The sequence below is a fragment of the Passer domesticus genome, chromosome 12, assembly GCF_036417665.1.
Source record: "Passer domesticus isolate bPasDom1 chromosome 12, bPasDom1.hap1, whole genome shotgun sequence".
NCBI classification, from domain to species: domain Eukaryota; kingdom Metazoa; phylum Chordata; class Aves; order Passeriformes; family Passeridae; genus Passer; species Passer domesticus.
Window position 1 is genome coordinate 2,847,180 of NC_087485.1, and position 22,385 is coordinate 2,869,564.

The 22,385-nt window shown below is 44.9% G+C and overlaps 1 long non-coding RNA gene across 1 annotated transcript; it reads right to left on the reverse strand.

The window, feature by feature from the left end:
- Positions 1–8,311: 8,311 nt before the first annotated feature.
- Positions 8,312–16,237, reverse strand: LOC135279328 (uncharacterized). The gene is made up of 3 exons (XR_010346608.1): positions 16,167–16,237; positions 12,893–13,115; positions 8,312–8,510 (listed from the first exon to the last, which is right to left on the reverse strand). It is a non-coding gene; the product is annotated as an uncharacterized LOC135279328 (long non-coding RNA).
- Between the last annotated feature and the right edge of the window lie 6,148 nt (positions 16,238–22,385).

The following is a 22,385-nucleotide window of genomic DNA, read 5'->3' on the forward strand; positions in this document are numbered from 1 at the left end:
ACCAGTAATCCCTTTTTTGAGTGAGCTGCTGCCCTCCACCAGGACTGCTCCTCCTGACACTGGTGGCGTTTATTTGTCATGGCTGGGGCAGAGGAGTGAATGGAATCACACATATATCCATTTCTAAGAAAGGCTTTTAAAGCTCTCCAAGATGCTTTTCCTCTAAGTATTCCTAAGGCTCATCTGCCAGACCACCAGCCATGAGGCACTATCGAGTGGAGCAGCTCTCTGTTATTTTATTTGTTCCTCCAGTAGGAAATAATCAAACCTTGCTAGAGCTGGGTGGAAAAGCAGGCTTGAAATATTAGTGATATGTTAGGAAAGGAAGAGGATTGTCATCACATAATAATAGGCAAAATTATCTTTATATCTGTCATTGCTGCCACTTTTCCTGGAACACCACTGGAAGGAAATAAATTTATCTTAGCTGAACTAAATACCAACACCACCTTTGCTTTCATTGCTGCTGGGCTTCTGTATTTTTTTTTTACTGTATTTTCTGTCAGTGTAGCTAACAGAAAACAGTGAAAATGTAAAGATTTTCCCAAATTCTAAAGTTTAGGATGATGTGGGCTCCTGGACCCTGATACACAAGCACAGAGCCACCAGTGCCATGGCCAAACCCCATCTCTGCAGGGAAGGAGACACTGCAAAGACCATTATTTTATAAATACCTGCCTCTTTCCGTAACTCTTGGCTGGCTTCCACTCACACACATTTTGCAGACACATTTGACCATTTTCTCTGCCCATCTCAGAGGCTGCAGCCATAACAGCTCTCTGGAGCATCACTTTTGGATAACAAGCTGTGACAGACTCACTGAGACCAGCAGGAAGAGAGGTGAGTCTGTTATGGAGATCTCATCCCTGCCCAGTGCAGGCTGCTGCCAACTCAACATTAAATTTGCATTTTCAGCTCACTCGGGTGCCTTGGAAAGGCTTCTTGGACGAGGGACAAACCACAGGAGTCTCAGCTCATTTGGGCATTCAGTTGGTTCTGGGCAGCTGGGGAGAGAGCACTGTTGGCTGCAAAGGAATAATGCCAAGAAAACATCTGGAGTGATGGACAGCTGAGTGGCAGAGATAATCCAGTGCTTAAACCATCCCCTGCTTTAAAATGCAAAATATTCAAACCCAACATTTCTCTAAATGTGGACTTTCATGGAGCAGACAATACCTCTGCTGCCCTTTTTCTTGGTGACCTAACCCAGATAAAGTCAATGATTTCAAAGAGAAACTCAAAATGTAGCTCTTTCCTTCACCCTGAAGGATCTACAGCTTTAGATGAGGAAAAAAAAAAGACAAGAAAATGAACAATGTACAAAAAATATGAACACTTCCTGGGGAGAACAGGACTGGGAAGATTTGTTAATGGTGTTAAGAGAGGGTTTGAAGGAAAGGAGAATATACAAGGTAGAACAGCTGTCAGGGAAATGAACTGAAAACATTTCTCCCTGCTGTGGAAAAGGACATTGGACCTTTGCTGGAAAACAGAAATTAAACAAAGAAACTTTTGTCTTCAAGCTATGTCAAGAGACCAGCTTTTGACAATCTTTTGTGGAAAAGGTTTTGGCAAATCCCATATGAGGAGAGGTGAGAGGGCAAAGGAGAGCAGAGGTGCTGGGTCCAAAGCCATTGCTGGGGGCAGCAGTGAGGAGCTGCAGGTGACACCACCAGGATGAGCTCAGTGATATTTGTGACCCACAGTCTAGGGGTTTTTTCCCAGCTTTTTTATCTGTGGAGTATAGAAATTGTCTGAATTGCTCTCTTTTTTAATTTTAATATGTGAGTTGTCCCCACAGCAACTTTTCCAGCCGCTCCACAAGAGGCTAAACTCACACATGGAAAGAGGCAACATCCCACGGGAAAACAAAAAGCAGAAAGGGTCTGATCAAGCACAAGGTTCTTTGTGACATGGAGGAAAAAAGAGGTCTAAAATCTAGCTTTGGGGGTATCTGGCTGGGCTTTTCTTTGCTGCCTAAAGCCCCATCATCAAAGCAGCACAAGGACCAGAGAAGACAACAAAATTTCTCCTAATTGCAGTGATTGGGTGCAAAGCAGGGAAAGGATGCCCAGACAGTGTTTGGGCTGCTGGAAGAAACAATGTGGAAAGGCCAGGCTTAAAGAAATAAGAAAGAGAATACAGGTCTCTTCCGGGAGTGGAGAGATAAATGATAAATCAGTTCTGCCTAAAGAAAATCCTTAAACTGCTCTTCAGGTCATAAAGAGAAATATGCTGCACAAGAGGAATTTGTTCTTAGCTTTTCTTCATGAACGGTCTGGCAGAGGCATGAAAGAAGTCACTGTCATTTTTATAGAGAGAAAATATTTTAACAAGATGTTCTGTCCTTGAGCAGAGGCTCTTCCCTGTGCTGTGCAGCCCTTGATCCCCAGAGCCAAACGTGTGGGACTGGAAAAGCAGCTGAGGCACAGCAGCCACCACACTGCAACCCCCAGAGCCAGCAGGAGCTGCTGGAAATGAATCCTGGGGAAGGCTGAGCTAGAACAGAGGCTGGACAGAGCTAAAGAATAAAGTATTATCAAGAGGCCTCAATGGATCCACCTTGGGCAGCACAACCCAAAATGGTCCCAAAATGAACCCAAGGTGAACCCAAATGGTCCCAAAATGCACCCAAGATGAACCAAAATGGTCCCAAAATGCACGAGCGCTGCCGGGGTCTTTCCCTGGGCTCAGCTCTGCTCCATGTGCACATTGCAGTTCATTGTCCAGTTCCAGCTGCAGCCCCTGCAGTCCCATCCTGCTTGTTTTTCTCTCTGCAGCCCATGGGGTTTGTGCTCTTGGGGCTGAGATTTGGATCATTTGTCCTTGGTGCCCAGCTGGAGCAGGAATTGTTTTGTGTCCCTGCTCTGTGCACAGAGCTCACCATCCCCTGATGTGAATCCAGACCCACACACTAAAGCAGCACAGAATGTGGAAAATATAAAAGCCAAAACCTGAGGCATCAGAACAGGCTTTGCTCCTGTCAAACACATAAATCTCTGTTCCTGAAGCAGCTCCCTGAGGAGCAGCTGCTCCTGGCCCTGCCCTGTGGGAGCAGCAGCATCCCAGGGGTGCTGGCTCCAGGTGTGCTGGGCACTGCCAGCCCTTTTACAGTGTCCCTCTGCTGCTGCCTCGGAGCTGGGAGCACAGCAGCAGTTCCCAGGATAAACTAGGTGTTTTTCCATGCCTGGAACGCTTCCTGCTTTGCTGATGAGGCAAAATTTGGATGGAATCCAGGCAGAGTCCCTCCAACCACCGTCATCTGCAGGCTGCTGCACCCAGCAGGGATTAATTACCTCAGCAGAGTGCTGTGTGTGCCCTTGCCTGAGGGGCAGGAGATGGGTCACTGTGCCACCAGGCTGTGAAACCCCTGTGGGATAACCTGCCTGCATGATCCCAGCATCATCCCTTCCTCCTGTGATTCAGCCTCTCCTTTCCTGCTGCCGTGGGCACGGCTCTCAGCCTTGCAACACCCCACAGAGATCCTTCTTCCCCTTCAGGGATTAATGGCCTAAATTTCCATATTTCAGGGCAAGCTGGCAAAAAAAGCCACATCCTGTGTGAGTCAGGTACCATGTCCTTGTGGTTCCATCCCACTGTGATGTGACATCCTGGGCAGATTCCTCCTGCTCCTGCAGATTCCTGCTGCCCCACGTCCAGGAATAAGCCAAGGCAACCCTGTCCCAACAGCCTTAGTCAAACCTTTAAGCTCTTGAGGGTTTTGGAAATAAATATAAATATACTCGTGCTTATTCAGAAATAAATAGAATTGAACAGGGTGTTTTGCTTGTTGGTGATGGCTTTGACAGGTGCAAGGCTTTGGGGTGGTACAAAGTTGGTGATGGGACCCATCAGAGGCAAAGCATCAGCCAGGACATTTGGGCAAAATCCATGCTCCTCTCCAAGCCACAGCATTTATTCCAAGCCCAGTGTAAGGGTATTTTTCTTTCCAACAGCTCATGATTTCTGCTAAGTTATTGTTGGCTACCCTGCATTTGTAGATATTTTCACATCTGTAAGCCTGTAAAAGGTGACATTGATCTTTCTCTGTTTCTGTGGGTGAGATTGTTTTGGAAAAGGCATCTTGTAGGTGTAGGATGGGCTTTGCCTCCCTTTTTAATCATGTCAGAACTCAGGTGGTCAAAACAAAAAAAAACAAAACAAAACCATAAACAAACAAAACACCAAAAACCCAAACAAACAAACAAAACCAACAACATATATATATACATATACATGCATACATACTTACATATATATATATATATATATATATATATATATATATATGAAAGACCCAGTTTCAATTTTTGATTTTTTACAGATGCCAGCCCTTGTTTATTGCCATCAATCTGTAAAGTCAAAGCTCTTGGGGCCATTTTCACCAAATGATGACCAAAAGCAGGTCAAAAAAGACACAGTAAATGCACTCTGACTGCAATATGACTTAATTTTAACCAGCAGGAGTTTCAGGGGGATTAAAAAAAAAAAAAAAAGGAAAAGAACTTGTTGACATGAAGCATGTGGAGTCACTCATCCAGCATTGTGTAAGGGCTGTAAATCTGCCTGGAAATGATGCATGAAATGCATCATAAAAAGTATATCATCAAAACTATAAGATCAGCTTAAAATTTATGGTAGGTATCTTGGGGAGAGCGTTACATGTCTGAACTTTAAATCAAATACAGCCCTTCAGCTGTACAATCCTGCAAGCTTTTGCACAGAACTCCTTTTTCTCATTTCCCCCTCCTTGCACCAGCTCTCAGCAGTAAAATCCCCACACTATTTTCTGTAAATTCAGCAATGAAAACTCTGTAATCTGGAAGTCAATGCAAAACCTGCCACAGCAAGGGAGTTACAGCAGAAGCATCACTGGTTTAAACTTTGGGGGCAAATAAAGCTCAAAAATGAAACAGAGGATTTGTCCTCTCCTGTGAAAGGTTCTGTTGACTCAACTAATGCAGCTCCCCGTTCTCCTTATGACTTTAAGATGTTCTTCTGACCTCCATAACCCCACTGTAATTATCTGCTTGGTGTTCATTTCTGTTTCTTCATCTCCCCAAAGACCATTATTGTCTCTCTGTGACCAGATGAAAACCAGATGGGGAGGATAAAGGGGAGAGATGAAGATTTGGGTGTCTACCTGATTTCTGCTGTGCCTGGTGAGTATGGGCAAGCATGATCAAAATTAAAGCATTAAATTACTCTCTAAAGCCTAATTGAAACAGTTCTTTTGGTCTCACTGTTGTGCCAAGGGTGTGGGGATCATGATCCTTCCAAATTACGAGGGGCCAGAGTTTATCTCACCTAAATTTCCCTGCATTACAAACCAGCCAACAAATTGCCCAGCACAAATCTACAGGAGGTCTCTTAATCTCTAATCATTCATCAAGAGCAGGCTGCAGAGAGCAATGGGGGAATGATTCTCTTGCCCACTGAAGAAACATAAAATAAGAGCAGTCTCTAAAACAAACCGAGCTCGTATTTCCCCTGGTATCTCCTCCAGCTTCTTGGTTTTTTTGATAATTCTTGAAGATGAAGTTCTGAACCACAGTTCTTTCACTTGGAGTAATTAATTCCATATATTTATATTATTGAACTGTTTCATCTTAATCCTTATTTCAGTCTGGGATGCTCTGTGCTTTCCCCTGTTTTTTGGAGCCCTGGGACCCAGCATTGTGCAATCCCCCATTGCTGCAGCTCTGCCAGTTGTAGTGGAAAAGTTTGAGCAAGAAAAAAAAAATCTCCTTGGCCGGACAGCAAACACATCTTCAAAATTAATGTCAGGGCTTTGCTAAGGCTCAGCTTTCATGGCCAGCAAGAGCTGCTGTGGCCTGGATTTGCAGCAGGCTGCTGACACCTTCACCCACCCTGCTGGGGCAGTCCCAGGGGTTGCCCTGTGTTTGCCCCTGCTCCTGCAGACTGGGGGTGAAGGCTGGGCTGGGTTTGAGCATTTCCTCACTCTGATTTGGAGCTTGCAGCCTGCTGCTTTCCCAGCCACTGCTTTATGCTGCCACTGCCATCATCACCCAAACAAAGAGAAACTTTTTCTGTCACCTCATCAGCAATGCCAAAGCCAGGCTCACAGGCAACACAGAAACCTTCACAGGCAGTATAAAAACTGTGAGTAAGCTCATCCTGGGGCCAAAACCCAACACCCATCTTTGGGTTCAGGCACCCCAAAAGCTGCTCAAGCCTGACCTGTCATCAACACGTGACACATGAAATAAATTCTGCTGAGTTTAAGGCAGACACTGCTGCCACTGGGCAGCCCAGATGGTTTGTAGTGTTAACGAGAGGTACAAGAAGCAGAGCAGAAATTTGGAATTCACAGGGGGGCAGAAAGGCCTTTGTAACCCCTGAGGGAGCAGGGCTAGCTGTGTGACCCCAAAACTCACAGCCTGCTGCCCCAGGTCTCTCCTGGACAAGGGGAGGAGCAGATTTACCTTCATCCCTTGCTCAGCTGCACTGATGGGCTTCCCAGTCTGGAACTGGAGACAAAACCCTCCCAGCCTTCATCCACCTTGGGCTGGGAGAAAGAAAAGGAATTTCCACTCACTGCTTCCCACAGTGCTGGAAAAACCTGGGTAGGGAAGAGACAAACAGGTCTGTGATCCCTTGCATGGTGCAAAAGTGACTCTCAGCAGGACATAAAAGAAGCTGGCACCATCACCCAGAGTGCAACAATTCTGCTTGCAAGGCCCAGGAAATCCCAGGATAAAGTGAGGGTGAAATGTAGAAAAAAGGACAGGGGAAAAAGAAGAAAAAGGGGGAAAAGGGGAAAAAGAGGAAAAAGTGACAGGATTTACAGGCATGGCTAAGTCTGCACTTCAGTTTAGATGGTTTTGTACTTTTAAAAAGAATTTTTGATGAAATTATAATTAAAATTATACTGTGGTTGTGGTTTTCTTTTTTTCTTTCTAAACAGTTTCACTGAATTTTAAACTAGGCTAAGAGACAGTGTTACCAAAGAGAATTTACTCATCATTTTTCGGGTATTTAAAAAATATTGGTTGTTCAAACGGTGATGAAAACTGTCAAGTAAATGCAGGGCATTTATTTGGGTGCAGGAAACACAGAAGGAAGGCAGAGGCAAAGAAAAAAGCAACAGTCAGCAAATACCTGAGTACAAGGTGTGTGGATCTCCTTTTCCAGACTCCTTGCACTGTCCCCTGCTGCCTGCACGTCCCATCCCAGCACTGCCTCTCCTCTCCAGGGTGGATTTCTGCCCCTCAGTGACACACTGCTTTGACATTTGGACCATCAGGGCAACAAATGCTGATCTCTGAGGAGCAGCTCCTGATTCCAGCACACCATGTTCTGCACCACATTCCAAGTCTCCTCTGCTCCATTTTATCACTCAAGTCTTGGCTGCATTCTTCTGCTTTTTTCCCTTTTTTTTTTCTTTTTGTCCTTTTGCCTATTTCTACTTTTAATTTACTTTTTTTTTAAGCAAGCTTTTCTCTAGCAATCTGCTGGAATGAACACGCAGCCTGTGTCAGCTGGGATGGAGCAGAACATGGGGCTGAGATTGGTGTGAGCTGAATGCTCAGACAATTGTTCAGGGTGGAAACTCTTACCCAGCAGATTTTACACCAGGCTCTCTACCTGATCTCCAGGAACCTTTGCATGCAAACCTTGCAGGTGTGCTCACCAACAGAGCCAGCACCAGGAGATGCAGCAGCTAAAGAAGAGTTTGGGCTCGAGCCCTCTGCCACCACTGGCCAAACCCAGTGCCTCAGTTTCCCTGCAGGGTGCCTGGAAACTCTCAAGGCTGGGTTTTGTGGATTCAGGACTTCTGCAAATGTTGGATCTGCTCTGGAGGAGGCTGAGAGGTATCTCAGCACTTTACATCAGATTTTGAAAAGGCTGAGATGCAAAACAATTTTCAGGTGCCCAAATGAGAGCAAAATCTTTTCAGTCCAGCCCTTCCTCACCTTCACAGTGCTATAAATCCAGTGGCTGTGCCACAGGGAACATCCCAGAGCCCTTCACCTGCAATAAGGAAGAAAATCCCTGGAGAAAAAGAGGATCAAAAAGCTTCCCCTGGCACCACTTCTCATGAGCTTTCCAGGGAATTTGGGACCTCTCCCACATGGATGCAGCCCCAGGTTCTGGGAACAAAGCAGTTGTCATTTGCTCTTTTGATTTCGGGGCTTTACTCCTTTGCAAAGGATCTTTCTTGACTTTAAAACAAAAGCATGAAAGAAGGGAAAACAACAGATCCCCAGGGAAAAAACACTAGTTAGAACATAAAAATCTAACATTGTTAGATTTTAAAAATACATTACTTTTTAAACCATTCATTTAGGGGCTGGTGATGCTCTTGGTACCCTTAAAGGTGGACACAGAGGCTCAGAAAATTCAAAGTAGTGGAGTAAGCAGCTCCCTTCTCCCAGAGGGGCATTGCAGAGCTTGGTCACGTTTTTCCACCTTCTTTCTCAACCCAAAGCTCCTGAGGTCGCTTCAGCAGGTCTGGGCTGGGTTCTGCAGCATGGGAACAGCCCTCCCTGCACAGGTAAGAGAAGAGAAAAATTGAAGTAAATTATTAAAATAAGAAAAAAAAATTAAACTTTTAAAGTAAGAGCTATTTAAGTGAACATCTAAGTAGGCTTTGCTGGGTATGAATGAGGCTGCAGAGACGTGTCCCAAGGACTGGGTGGGCTGTCACTTGTCTGCCCCATCCCATGTGGATCCTCCTGAATGCTCCAGAGCTGGAGGAATCCCAGTTTTGGGTGGGGAATTCCTTGGGAGAGCTCATTGCAGGCCTTGGAGGGAAAGCCCAGGTTTGTGATTCCCTTTGCAGGAAATAAAAGGCATCAAGCCTGACTCTGGCCCGAGCTTGGCAGTTTGCCTGTGGAAAACATAACAATAACATAACAATATGTAACGTTCCTCGTGCCAGTGGAGAGCCCAAAAACTATTTTAATTCTTGGTTTTGGTAACTGAATCACAACAGAGAATTCAATAGGACATTTTTGGGTTCTTGACTCACAGTCCATACATTCCTCCTCCATATCCTGGGGAGGTGCTGCAGCCAGGATTATTCTGGTCTGGAGGCACTTAAAACCAGTTTAAGGGTAACCATGGTACATTTGTCCAGACTAAGCAAATTCCACCCAAGATTCCCCCAAGCATTTTTGGTTGGTTTGAATGGCTGAGGGAACCAGGAGCACCTTGCAACTCTGAGCCCACAAAAAGCCACCTCAAGGTTCCAACAACCGCTTGAAGATCAGCAGAAAAACTATTTTGGAAGGATCACAGAAAGCAAGATGGCTTTACAAAACTAAGGATTTATATGAAAACATGATGGTGGTGGTGAAAAGGAGCAGTGAGGGAGAAGTCTGCACTGTCCCCCTGCCATCACTGTCCCAGCAGAGCACTCAGCACTAACCACCCCTCTCTTCCTTCCCCTGCACCCACACTTTTTTTGGTTTTAAAGTTCCCCTGCCCCTCACTTTAACTAATCAGAGCCAGCCAGGTGTCCACCTGTTCCCCTCAGACTGAAGTGAAAATCCATTAAAAACCAAAACACAGGACACACACTGGAGCTCTCCAGCAATGGAACAAAATCCAAGGAAATGCCTCGGTGCCGTTGTCCCAGGGAACGCTGCCTCTCCTCTCTGAGCATTTCTCCAACAGCTGGTTTGAGTTGCTGGGAGTGATGCTCCACTGAGCCCTGGGCTGCTTCCAGCCTGAGGATTCAGGAACAGAGTCAGGACACCTGTACCTAGAGGCAAAACCATCCAAGTCTGGCTGGATGTGCTGCCTGAGAGAGATTATTCTTTTCACAAGGGAAGGAACTATTCAGCCCTGCCTATCCTGGAAAGACAATACTGTATTTCTTACAAGAACTGGGATATTAATCCCTGGCACAACTCAGGACATTTCTTTGCTCTCCTGAAATTCCCCCACCCTGAGTTTACAGTGGGTTCATTAATCTTTATTCCCCCCTCAAAGTAAACAAACCCAGCTCCTGCTGCCTTGCCAGCCTCGTCTGTCTGTGCAGCCCAGCCTGGAGTTGCAGTGGTGAAGGAATGTGCTGCAAGGCTGTGCCTTGCCAAGCCTGAGTTTGGATCATTCTGGCCTCTCCAGGCCTTTAAAAACTGACATATTTTGCTACCTACCCTGCTCTCCTGATGGAAGCAGCTCTGCAGCAGGCAGGAGGCCACCAGCACCCCTCAGGCAGAGGGTGGGTGCTGTCCCTGAGCTCTGGGGGGATCTCACTGCTCTCTGGAGGATGCTGGATCCGTCTGGGACTCGGCACAGATAAAATAATCTGAATTGTTTTGCCCCCACCTTTCTGGGAGTCACCCTGGGCTGTCTGGTCAGTGCTGTTGGTGTGAGGATTAAAGAAGAGGCTCTGCAGTGACAGCTCTGGGCACAGGGCATCTGTGATGGAGGAGCTTTGGCCACAGCCCTGCACCAGTGGGATCAGGGGCTGATCCTGCCAGAGCAGTGGGTTTTACTGCTGCAATATCACCACAGCATAAATAACCAGGCAAAGAGAAAACAGCTCAATTTATAACAATCCAAAGTGACACTCTAAATCTCAGCCTTTAAATAAACACCCAAACAAATAAATCTCCAAATTCTCCAAATAAATACCCTTGAGGCCATTAGTAAGATACACCCTCTCCACCTCAGGCTTTTTCTAATGAGCAAAAGTGAAGACTTAAATAAACCTGGCCCATGCCAAGCTCATGAGATCTGAGATCTGAGCTGCTACAGGCAGCAAACAGCTCTGCAAGCACAGGAGTTGGAGCTGTTTATCACCAGCAAGAAGTGAAGTGACCTGTGCAGCCAAACCTTCAGTGGCTCTGACAGAAATGTCAGGATATTCCCCTTCCAGGACCTGGCACAATGTCTGGCCAGACACGGGGCCTGTGAGTGATGGAAGTCCAGCTCTGGCTGGGCAAGGAGTCAAACTCCACAAATCTCCATCCAAGCCTCACACCTGGTGGCACTTTGAGCCACTCCAGACAATCATCTGAGTTTGTGCTCCGCTCCTCCAGCCCTGTCCAGCTGCCAGCCTGCCTGCCTGCCTTCTCTCAGAGAGAGCTGAGGGCATAATGCCAGCAGATCCTTCTGAAAACAAAAGGAATCCTGGGAAAAAAACAGGGTTTAGGCAAGCTTAGACTGATGAGGAAGTGTGAGACCATGTGGCTGTCAGGATCCTCCAAGCCCCAGCTGGAAGAAGCCCAGAGTCACAGGGCAGTCTAACGAGGCTCTGGTGGGACCAACTCTGACTGAAACAGGGATTCTACACTCAAGGAATCTCCTAAATCCATGGAGTCACAGGATGGTTTGGGCTGGAAGGAGATCCTTGAGATCTAACCTCCTTCCACGGGCGGGGACACCTTCCATGAGAAGGAATTTCATTCAGGTTATTCACGACCTCATCCAGCCAAGCTTTGAAAATCTCCAAAAAAAGGGGATTTCACAGCTTTGTTCCAGCATTTGAACACAGCTGAGGGGCTCCTCTCTGAGCTGACTCCTGCATGGGCACAGCATCATCAGTTCCTGCAGGTTCCACAGGAGCTTCAGCACTGGCCACAGTTCCTAGGGGCACAGAATTAACTGAAATTTGAAATAAAGCCTTTGTTGATGGACTCAAAATATCCAGAGGTCAGGAATATGCTGTTTTTGTCATACTGACTCTTTTCATGGTGATTCACTCTCCAATATTTTTGCAATGTCAGGGTTGCTGTCATCTCAAAATAAGGCAGAAAGCCTGAAAATCACCAGAACTGTGACTGCATTAGACACAGACCTGGCCACTCAAAATTAAAGCAACAAAACACAATTTCCCTGGTGTCCCATTAACCTCAGAAACACCATAGAAAAACTGAAGTCACAATTCAGGAAAAAAATTATTAAATAAAATCAGCACCTAAATTGCTCCTGAGGAACCTGATCTTGTAAATCTTGCTTTGAACAGAGATTCCCTCCAGCCTCAAATACCCTCTTTTGGATTTGGTGGGACAATCACAAAATCACAAAATTTTTGTGATTTTGGTGGAACTTCAAATAATTTTTCACATGAATTTAACTGTTTTGAAATGTACATTTATGTGCATTCCTGAACCATAGCATTAATGGGGAACTTGTTGATAAAAATGGAGTAAAACTGAGAAATTTTTCAATTATATTTGATGCAACACCAAGCCTGGTCCAGAGATTAATTTATTTTTTAATGGATTTCTCTGCATGAGCTCCTAAAGTCCTCTGTTTACCAGTGGGGCTGTTATACTCATACTTGTTTTCTCCCTATCAAAACCACACACCTTCTTTATTTAATTTATTGCACCAATTGCTGGAATTGTGCAACTCCTGTGGATTCTTTCTAAAGCCTTCAGACAGATGACATCCAACCGGGGAAAAATAAAAAAAGCCAAAGGAAAAACATCCTTCTCAGAGAGAAAAAACCTGAAGACTTCTATACCTGGCTTCCAATTTTTGGCAACAGCAAAACCCCAAATTTGCATATTTTAACACGCATCATTTTGATAGAAATTTGGAATGAGCATCCTTGGTGTCCTGACACTGAGTTCCCAGAGGAAAATATGGCCTGTTAAAAGAAGGTCTTTGAGATGGATAAAATCTTAAAAGCAGACACGGGGTGCTGGGGAGGGATGGAGGCTGAGGGAAAGGGAACATGGACAAGGAGAAGGATTGGAAAAGGGAGAGGGAACCAGAGGGGGAATTGGGGTGGAGCTTCTGCACCAAAGGACATCACCTGCCCCACCTTCCCTTCCACACATCCCATCCATCCCACATTTCAATAAATTTAGGTCAAAAATGCCAAAAGTCCAGGACAGAAACCCTTGTGCAGCTCAGCTGGTGGGGAGGACAGTTTGCTTGCAGAGGAGACAGGAAGGAGATGACTCACCAAGACCTCACCAAGCTCTCCTCGGTCTCCTGACAGCTGCAAGAAGGACCACGAGGCTCAGCCTGTCCCTGAAGATAATCCAGTCCCAGAACTGGGACAAAGAACTGGGAATAACCCTGGCAGTGGAACAGACAGGCTCTTCCTGGGGACAGAAGCCAGAATACGCTGATTTATGGCAAGAGGAGGAGGGATTTATTTTCATTATCCAAGCCAACCTGAATCACTGTAGAGGCAAGAGATCAAAAATAAAGACCAGGTCCACATCTTTTCTTGCTTTAATTGCAGTCACTCCAAGAGGATTTTGTTTGAACAAGGGTTCCTGATGTTATGTCTGCAGTGAAAATAAAAAATAAAAAAGTTTTCATTTCAGTTTGGTCAAGCCCCATGAGCTAACCTGGGCTGAAACAGAGGTGAACAGGGTCCAGGAGCAGGAGAGGGATGGAGTGGGTCAGATCAAAGGTGCTCAGGGAGGATCACCCAAGCACAGGAAGCTGTGGCTAATCCCCACACCACATCCAGCCTCAGGAGCCCACAGCTTTAGGGAGGTTTGGAGTCACAGGTCCCAAACTGGACACGTTTGTGAGCCTCTCATGGGCCAGCCCCTCACACAACAGCAGAGCCTCCTCAACGTCCCACAGAAATGAGCTCCTGGCTTGGAGAATGGACTGTGGAGAATTACTGCTCCTCAGCTGACTCAAACCTGCTGTGTGGGCACCCAGCTCCTCCAGGTAAAAGCAACAGCCCAGAGGTGATTTGGGTTTAGCTTGGGATTCAATTAAAATTAAAATTAAAATTAAAATTAAAATTAAAATTGCTGAATTTAGTGAGAGCCTCTGTTGATTTTCCTTCTTTCTCTTTATGCTTATTTTCATTAGAGATAATTAATATGTATTGGTTAACTGGCACTAAAAACATATTTTCCTCTTTCTGCCTTAAATTAAAACAGAATCAGGATGTAGGCATGATCTAAGCCAAGGATCCAAACACACTCCAGGCTTAAGGAAAGCCCAAGTTCCAACCTAAATTTTGTGCTTGGATTCAAGGAAAAAACTATTTCAGTTTGGTGAGAAGAGTTTCTTAATCTACAGAACAGTATTCCATCCCATTTTTATTCTGTCTGAGTATACCTGATTGCAGCAAGGATGAGTGATTGTTTTTCCCAAGGCTCCAATCCCAGTAGTATACATCCCTTCATTTTTCTTTCTTTTTCCTAAAGACTTTTGGCAAATAATTTCCATCTCTGGCTTCTTCTTCCTATTTTGTATAGGAAGGCTCAGGACATGCCTGGCTGCACAAAGGGGTCACCCTCCAGGTTACTGATTAGGAAATAGTAGGGTTTGTCAACATCTGGCCCTGACAAACTTTTAAAATATAAATACAGATGGTTTTATTTAAAAGGTAAAAGGTCCAAATTCAACTCAAGGATGAAGCCTGTTTTCTTTCCAATCTCATTTTTTCCCCTGGATGTTTGGTACGCTGTGTTCCGTTGCTGTGAAATGTAATCACATTTATATAATAAACCATAATTAAGAAAGGGAAGCATAAATTGGTAGTTCTTTCGTTTTGTGACTTATTCAAGAAATTTCTAGCCCAAACTGAGTAGAATTTGTATATGTCAAGTATTTCTGAGAGCTTGTTCCCATGTTAAGAGGCAACACAAGCCTCACTGAAGTAGAATAAAGAGGATAACTTCTCTAACTGCTACATCTGTGGACTAGAAAATTAATTCTCTTCATCCAGGGTTTGACTCTGAAGTCTGCAGCTGAACCTCTCTACGTGAGCTCTGTTCCTGTTTAACTGTGCAGCACCTCAAGTGCAGATCCCATTTTAGCAATTCTTGCCCAGGTAGAGATTTCTACCCCAGAAAATACAAGTCAAAGCCTTTACAATCCATGCCCATAACTTTTCTTTGCATAAAAGCTCCCAGACCAGCAGCAGGGTGCTGAATCACCAAGGAAAATTGCACAATAAATTCAGCATAACAAGAACAAACTCTCCACCAAACCCTCCATAATCCACAAGGATAACCCAATATTTGGCTGTCAATAAATCCTCTGATCAGGCACCTGAATTCAAGAAATCACCAACCTGTATCTCAGGCCTGACACTTTCTGTGACCTTTGGATGCTGCTGCTTTAAAAATACCATCTCATGCACTCCTCGTGCCCCAGGGCTGATAACCCAATAAACCCATGGAGGGGTTTATTTATCTTGTCATTTCTTCCTGTTTTGCTGAGGTTTCTCCTCTGCCTGTCCCTGACAAAAGCAAAAGGATTCACTTGCTCTGTGGAGTGTAATCACACTTATATAATAAAACATAATTAAGAAAGGGAAGCATTAATTGGGAATTCTTTTGTTTTGTGGCTTATTCAAGAAATTTCTAGCCCAAACTGAGTAGAATTCATATTTGTCAATTTTTTCTGAGAGCTTATTCCAATGATAAGAGGGAACACTCTGTATTGAGCACAGCAAAGAAGGGGTTTTTTTTTGAGAAAAGGGACAGGGGGAGAAGCACAGAATCAGCATGGTGAGGGCAAAAGGGCTGGACTGAAAACATTGTTTTTATCAACTGGGGTGAAAAAATCCAGCATTCCTTAGCTAGGAGTTGGATAATGCCCCTAGCAGGGCACCAGCAAACCTGGAGCAGAGACAAAGTTTTGGAGATTTAAATCCTGGGAACCTGATTGTGTCTGTGCTTGGTGTTCAGAGCAGTAACTGGGGTGGGTGTGGTGGGGAAAAAACCCTTTAATGTGAGTGTGGAACTAATTAAAACATCCTGTTCTGCCTTATCAGAGCCACGAGTCTGGTCTGGGGTGTTTATAAAGGAACAAGGAGAGAACTTGCAGAGGGCAGAGCTGGTGCTGCACCAAGAATGGTTTTAATTCCAGGGTTAAATTCCAGATATTCCTGGAAAACTGCTGAAATGAAAATCATCAAATTACACAAAGAAGAGAAGAGGATGGTATGTAGAAAGGGGGGACAAACTGTGAGTGAGGGGCTGGGAGCTGGGGCTGGAGGGGATGTGAAAATGGGAAAGGTGATGGGAGTAAATTCAAAGGGAAGCAGAAAGGAACAGCTGGGGAAAAAAAAAGTTTGGAAAACAGTGCCTGAACAAGAATTTTTTGTCTAACCTAAAAAAGCAGCGACAGGAGATGAGAAATGTGTGTTCACAGCTAAACACATAAAGATCATTATCAAGGCAAAGGCAGCCAGCAGCTCTCCAGGAATGCTCCAAGGAGCACATGAGGCCTTTGGCTTTATTTGCAACAAATACCTTGAACATATCCAGATTTATGCACTCCATGAACTTGTTATTTGTTAGGATTTCTTTTTCCCTCCTTGGCAGGAAACACCCTGAAGGCAGCAGAAAAAAAATATATATATATATAAAATAAATTAAACACATGCAGCAAATATATATTAACAACACATCTTAGTCACAGAAACCCTGGGAAAACTTCAATTTGGCACACAAATGTGGTTGATTCTGCCACGGGGACTCTGTTTTCAGTGCAGTTTTTGCACCAAGCCCATAAAACTGATACCTGAGCCCCTGGGAGCAGCAGGAGCAGGGAGTCACACTTTGGGTTTTTCTCCCACAGACATGCAAGGCTGCTGCTATGCAGAACACGAGGTCCAAATGCACCAAGCAGCACCAAACTGTACTTCACAAGCAGATTTTTTTGTTAAAATATGGGTTTCATTTGACTTAGGAGTTAAGACAATTAAAAGAAAAAGGGGAAGACCCAGCACCATTTACTTCAACATTTGCCCACTGTTCCTTCTCCTGCTGCCCTGCAGCACATCCTGCTACTGCCCCTGAGCAGCACAGTGGCATTAGGGTGGCATTTTCACCCTCAGTAACTGAAAAGCAGCAAAATAAATCACAGAGGCACGAGCTGAAATCCCCCCAAAGCCCCACCAGTGACCTCAACAGCCTCCAATGGATCCTTTGTGCAGGGCACAAATCCCACCCAAAACCACTCATTTTTTCTGTCTCCTGCTCTGCTTGAGCTTTGTGGAAGCAAAATTCCTGCAGCACCTGCACTCCTGCAGTGCCAGGCAAACCTGGGGCACATTCCGAGCTCTGCTGTCCTAATTAGGATGCAAATAATCAAGGTTTTACTCTGTGACGTGGAACCATGCAATGTTTCCTGGAGCAATCCATCCCACCCTCCAGGTGGGAGGTGCTGGAACAGCTGACAGGGGCTGCAGCTAGAAAACTACACTGGAGATTGTAGGAAAAATTCCCAAAGTTTCAAACTCCATGTGCAGCTGCTGCACGGAAGGCAAAACAGGATGTCAGCTGCACTGGTAGAGGAATGTCCTCTAATTGAAAAGATTTGTTATTATTGTGTGAGGAAATGATAAAATCTAGAGCAGAGCATGGTTTGGTCAGGCAGTGATATGGGAAATAAATGCTATCAGTTCTCCAGGCTGAAGACAGAGAAACATTCAGGACAATGGGTTTATTCTCACTTCTCACAGCCTGTAGTGCCTGGATCAGCTCTCACCTTCAGGAGAATGATGGTTTGTGTGTGTTTGCTCTGTTCAGCTGAGAACAAGTGGGAAAAATCTTTCAAGCAAGTTCCTGTGTCAGCAGAGCTCTGCAGCCCCACCAGAGGCAGCTCTGCCCCCAGCACCTCTGCTCGCAGTGCAGTGCCACCAGAAACAGCCCCAGGGACACCAAAAAAACCCCTACAACAAAAACAAGAAGCTGTCTCAGTGTAAGATGACTCTCAGGGTCACCTCTGGTGATGTGACCTCAGACAACTCTGGTTTTTACACAAGGAACTGCATTTCAAAGGCCTCTGAAGCAGCTTGGGCTCCATCTGAGTGACATTTCACACTTTGCCACAGGTAACCCAAATATTTTGCAGACATTTCTCCACCAATGAAAGAGAGAAAAAGGGCAAAGCTGCCACTAAATCGAGCTAATGATGCAAGGCTAATTAATGGAAGAGGTGAGTGCTGCACTGCTGGCCTGCTGGGAGGTCAGAGCCAGGGGGAGTTTGTTGATATACCTTCAGAAAGAGGTGGAGAAGCCAGAACAGATGTGCTCCCATGGAAAACACAGCTCTGGGGAGAGGTGGAGCCCAGCTGGGGCAGCCACACACGATGATTTGTCCACCAGGGCATGAAAAATGGGCATAAAGACACGGAATGAAACCACACTTCCCTAATACAGGCAGGACAGCTCCTGGATTTGGAGAGTGAGAAAGAGCAGCAATGTTGACACCTGGAGATATCAAACCCCTCTTTTCAGAGGGGATGACAGGACCTGGAGGGATTTGTGGGATCCCTCCAAACCCTCTGTGTCCCTTGGTGCTGCTCACACAGCCAAGCCCAACACCAGAACCTCAGGGGTGGCTGCCCTCAGCACCAGTTTAAACTGGGCTGGCCTCCTTGTTCCTCCCATAATACAGAATTTCCTCACCTCAGTTAAAGGCTGAGGTCCTTTTCCAGTCTCTCAGCCATGAATTGAAGATTTGTGGGGTCCCCAGGGGTGTTTGTTGTTCTCCAAGGATGCAGAGGCAGCCCAGATGCTCAGCAAAGACCTCGTGCTTCTCATGAGGCACCTCATGGATCCCCTGGGGAAAAATGAAAACAAACCCCAAAACCCAAACCCAGAGGTTTACATAGAGACACTGTGTTTTCTCAAAGTATCAGCAGATTGTATTTTTTTAAATTTTTACTCATTCTGAATTTTATATGTAATCTCCTGGAGAGTACCATGGTTCCTTCCACATGGTCACAGTAGCAGAGGTCTCACAAAAGCAGTTTGTGTTTTCTAACATCATCAAGAGAACAGCAAAGAGAAAATGATCTGTCTGGGATATTTGAAAGCATTCCTTTTGCTCTGGTTTGCAAAAGAGCAGACAGGCCAGATTTCTGCCACAGAAAAATTCAGCAAATGGGAGAAGGAATTTGAAGGAAACTTGAAACTGGCAGAAAAGAGAAGGAAAATAAATTAGGGAGATTTATTTTAGTCTATGATTTCATTTCTGAAGTCTTATATTTGAGCATTATCTGACTATAGACACCAGTCATTTTTGCTAAAGCATGTAGCTGTTTATCTTTTCTTCTCTCCATGCCATGATGTTTTTGGCCAGAAATGGGTTATGTATCAAATTCACACCTTTCTGCTCATTTCTTAATAAAAATCAGCTAATTGCATCACCCCTGCTCCCAGCCAAGTGGAGATTGTCATTTAACTTGGCCAATTACAATTTCGCTTTTTGTAAAAATCATAATATTTTTAGCTATTTCTTTCTCATTTGAGAAAATAAACTTTGCAAAACTGCATCCAACTTGCAGAAACACGAGCTGATTTGGAGCTGAGAAGTGCTGCCCTCAGACCAGGGCATTTCCCCTGAGCCAGTGCAATCATTACTCAGTGTTTGCCCAAGAAAAAGCACATGTTTAAATTTTGTCTAAGTCTCTTCAGCTTGTGTTACCTCCAGTGCAGGTCTTCAATACTTGGATGAAGGGGTTGAGTGAAGTAAATGGAAATATTTTCTAGCTCAGGGGGGTCTCACCTTGCAGCCCCACCAGGTGAACTGGGACAATCCCACTCATCCTGTAGAGAAGAACACCCAAACTTGGTTAAAGGCTAGCAGGCTGGTTCATCCTCCCTGTGTCCATCCCTTCCTGGCCCAGCCCTCTTGGCTCAGGAGCAATCCAGAGGCCATCCCATTCTCACCTCAGCAGCAGCATCCAAGTGTCCAGGCTCTGCTCCTGGCCAGGATTCCTCCTGCAGAAAGATAAAGAAGAATAAGAAGAATGCAAACATCACTCAGCATGTCCAGTGGCACAGGAAATATCCAGTTTTGGGACAAAGCCTTTTCTTTCTAGCTCAGACAGGTGGAAAATGATCTGCTGGGAGCTCAGCCTGGTTTTCTAAGGAAACAACAAATCAAACACTGCAAAAGCAATGAAGGTTGGCACTGGGGTGGTGAGGGTGTTTGGCTGCTCCTGTGTTCCACCCTCTTCCCCCTGCTATTCCAACTTGAGCTGGCTCCAGCGATGTGACCCAGACTATCTGCCCTGGCTGCTCTTCCAAATTACCTCCTGCCTGCAGAAATCCTTCAATTCAGCTCGTGCTGCTTGGGGGTGTCCAGAGGCTGAGTCTGGACAAGAGCTCTGAGCTCAGCGTGGTCAGCCCAGCCCCAGGGCACCTCCAGCCCCCCGAGGGTCCCAGCCCAGCTCCCACCTTGCAGTGCTGTGGAAACCCAGAGCACTGGGAATATTTCTCTGTCTGCCCTGGGGTGCCCTGACTCCCAGGGCAGCACTGACTCTGACCCTCATTCATGGAGAAAGTTTCCCAGAAGGTAGACCAGAATCCACAAAAGTCTGAAATAGATTATGGAGAGCAGTGTAGGCGTGTCACTTGGTGAGAAATTTAGGTTTTGGGGTTTTTAGAATGTTGTGGATGGAAGCAAGATGGAGGGCACAGGGTGTTTGTTGTCCTGGGTTTCTTCTCCATGGGTTTGGGTGGCATTTTGTACTTGGACAGAAAAGTCCTCATTGCTCTTTGGGATCAGTTATTGGGTTAAAGGGAAAATAATCTAGGTGTCCTTTCTCAATTAGATAGTTTAGTCTTAAAAGACCTTGTACCAAGAGATTGTTAGGCATTTTGTGCCTTCTAATGAAAGGCTGCAGAACTCATGGTTGTGAGACTGTTTCACTGATAAATAATAAACACCTGAGTCCAAATGTGAACTACTGTCTCAAGTGCCTTCAATTCAGACCCAGAGGAACCAACACAGTGCTAGGAAGCAGATTTGGCCCAGAATTTTAAAGCAAAACAAAGCAAAACCCTGTGCAGATGCCCAGAGTCAGGAAAAGCACAAATGGTTTGAGTTGGCCTGCTGAAATGTTGGCCATGTTGTTTAATTGTACCTTTGTACACCAGATTCCAAGAAGGAGGAAAAAAAGCAACTCTGTGCATTTTATTGCTGAGGTCAGGTTCCTGTCTCCCCAGTCCTGTTTCTCATTCTCTAATCAAATCATTCCTCTTAATACAACCAGTTCCTAAAAGTCTGCTTGCCATAAAGTGCTTTAACCTTAGAATCTTATTTACTATGACCTTAATTGAAGGGTTTATTCAGGCTTCATCTATAAAATGTTTTGTGCAATCAGCCAAAAGCTCGAGATCAGCAGCAAGGCTTGAGCCCAGAAATCAGCTCTGCCACACTCTCAAGGTGACCTTAAACTGGATTGCAAAAACGCTCTGGAAGTCCAGAACAACACAGCACATTTAGAGAAAACCATCCCAGCCTCAGCAAGGCAAAAAATCCTTTGTGAGGACATAAGACCAACCTAGAATAAGCTGGGTCTGAGCCATTTCACTTTGGGACCCAGTTTTTCAAGCTCTCTCATGGTGAAGTCAAGGAGAATCCCAAATCTGTGCCCAGCTTGGGAAAAGGGACCAAGTATCTGGCACACCCTCAGGAAATCTCCAGAGAAAAACCACGGCCTGGGAAAAAAGAGATTTTTGTGATCATTCTATACTGTTGGGAGCAGCAGAGCAGGAGAACTGAAATGCCATGGCCTGGTCACTTCTTTCCAAGGAATAATCCAAGCCACTCATTTGTGTCTGAAGGTGCAACCCTTCCCTACACACATCCAGCTGTTGGTTTGTGACACAAGACACTTCCTGCAGAATTAATAAGAAATAAATCAAGGGAAGTCTCTCCTGCAATGACTTTATGGGGTTGCTGTGTCTTTTTACAGATCCCTTGTAAGTTCCCACACTGAAAGATATTCTGCTCAGCATCATGAACAGTCATGCCTTTATAGTCACAGCTTGGATTTCACATGGCTCTAAATAAAATAAAATTTTAAAAAAACACCAACAAAACAAGAACAACAACAAAACAACAACAAAAAAAAACACGTGCCCCAAACATGTTTTCTGGAAACATTTTGATTTTCAAATTATGTGTGTACTCTAAAATGAGAAAAATCCTTGACCAAGAAGAGCTGCTTGTTGAAAGCATTACTTGTTTCTTATTTCAAAGGGAAAATTGAAAACATTATGAAGGGTGTAGCTATTTACCAGTCCAGAGTGTTCTTATAAACAAAATAATACAAAACATATCCTCTTTGCTGTTTTGTTGTTTAATGTCTTCCAGTGTATCACAACGTGGAGAGCAGAACAGCGGAGAAAATAGACCATATTTCCAAAAAGCCTTTAAACAGGAAAAAAGGACAAAGGACAATGTGTTTCAGCTATAAGTGCACAAAAAACATGAGACAGGTACCAATTTTCCATCAGAACAGCTGAAGAAATTGTGCAATTTACCTGCAATTCCAGTTGGGCACATCAGGAAAAGTGAAGAGATCTGAAGGCCAAGAGAAGAGTTGAGTTCATCCAATGGACAATGCATGTAGGAAATCCTTGAACTTCTTTGACAACCTCTCCACAGAAATCCAGCTTGAGAAAACAGCATCCAAGTCAGGTTCACCATTAAACTGTTCTTATTGAGCA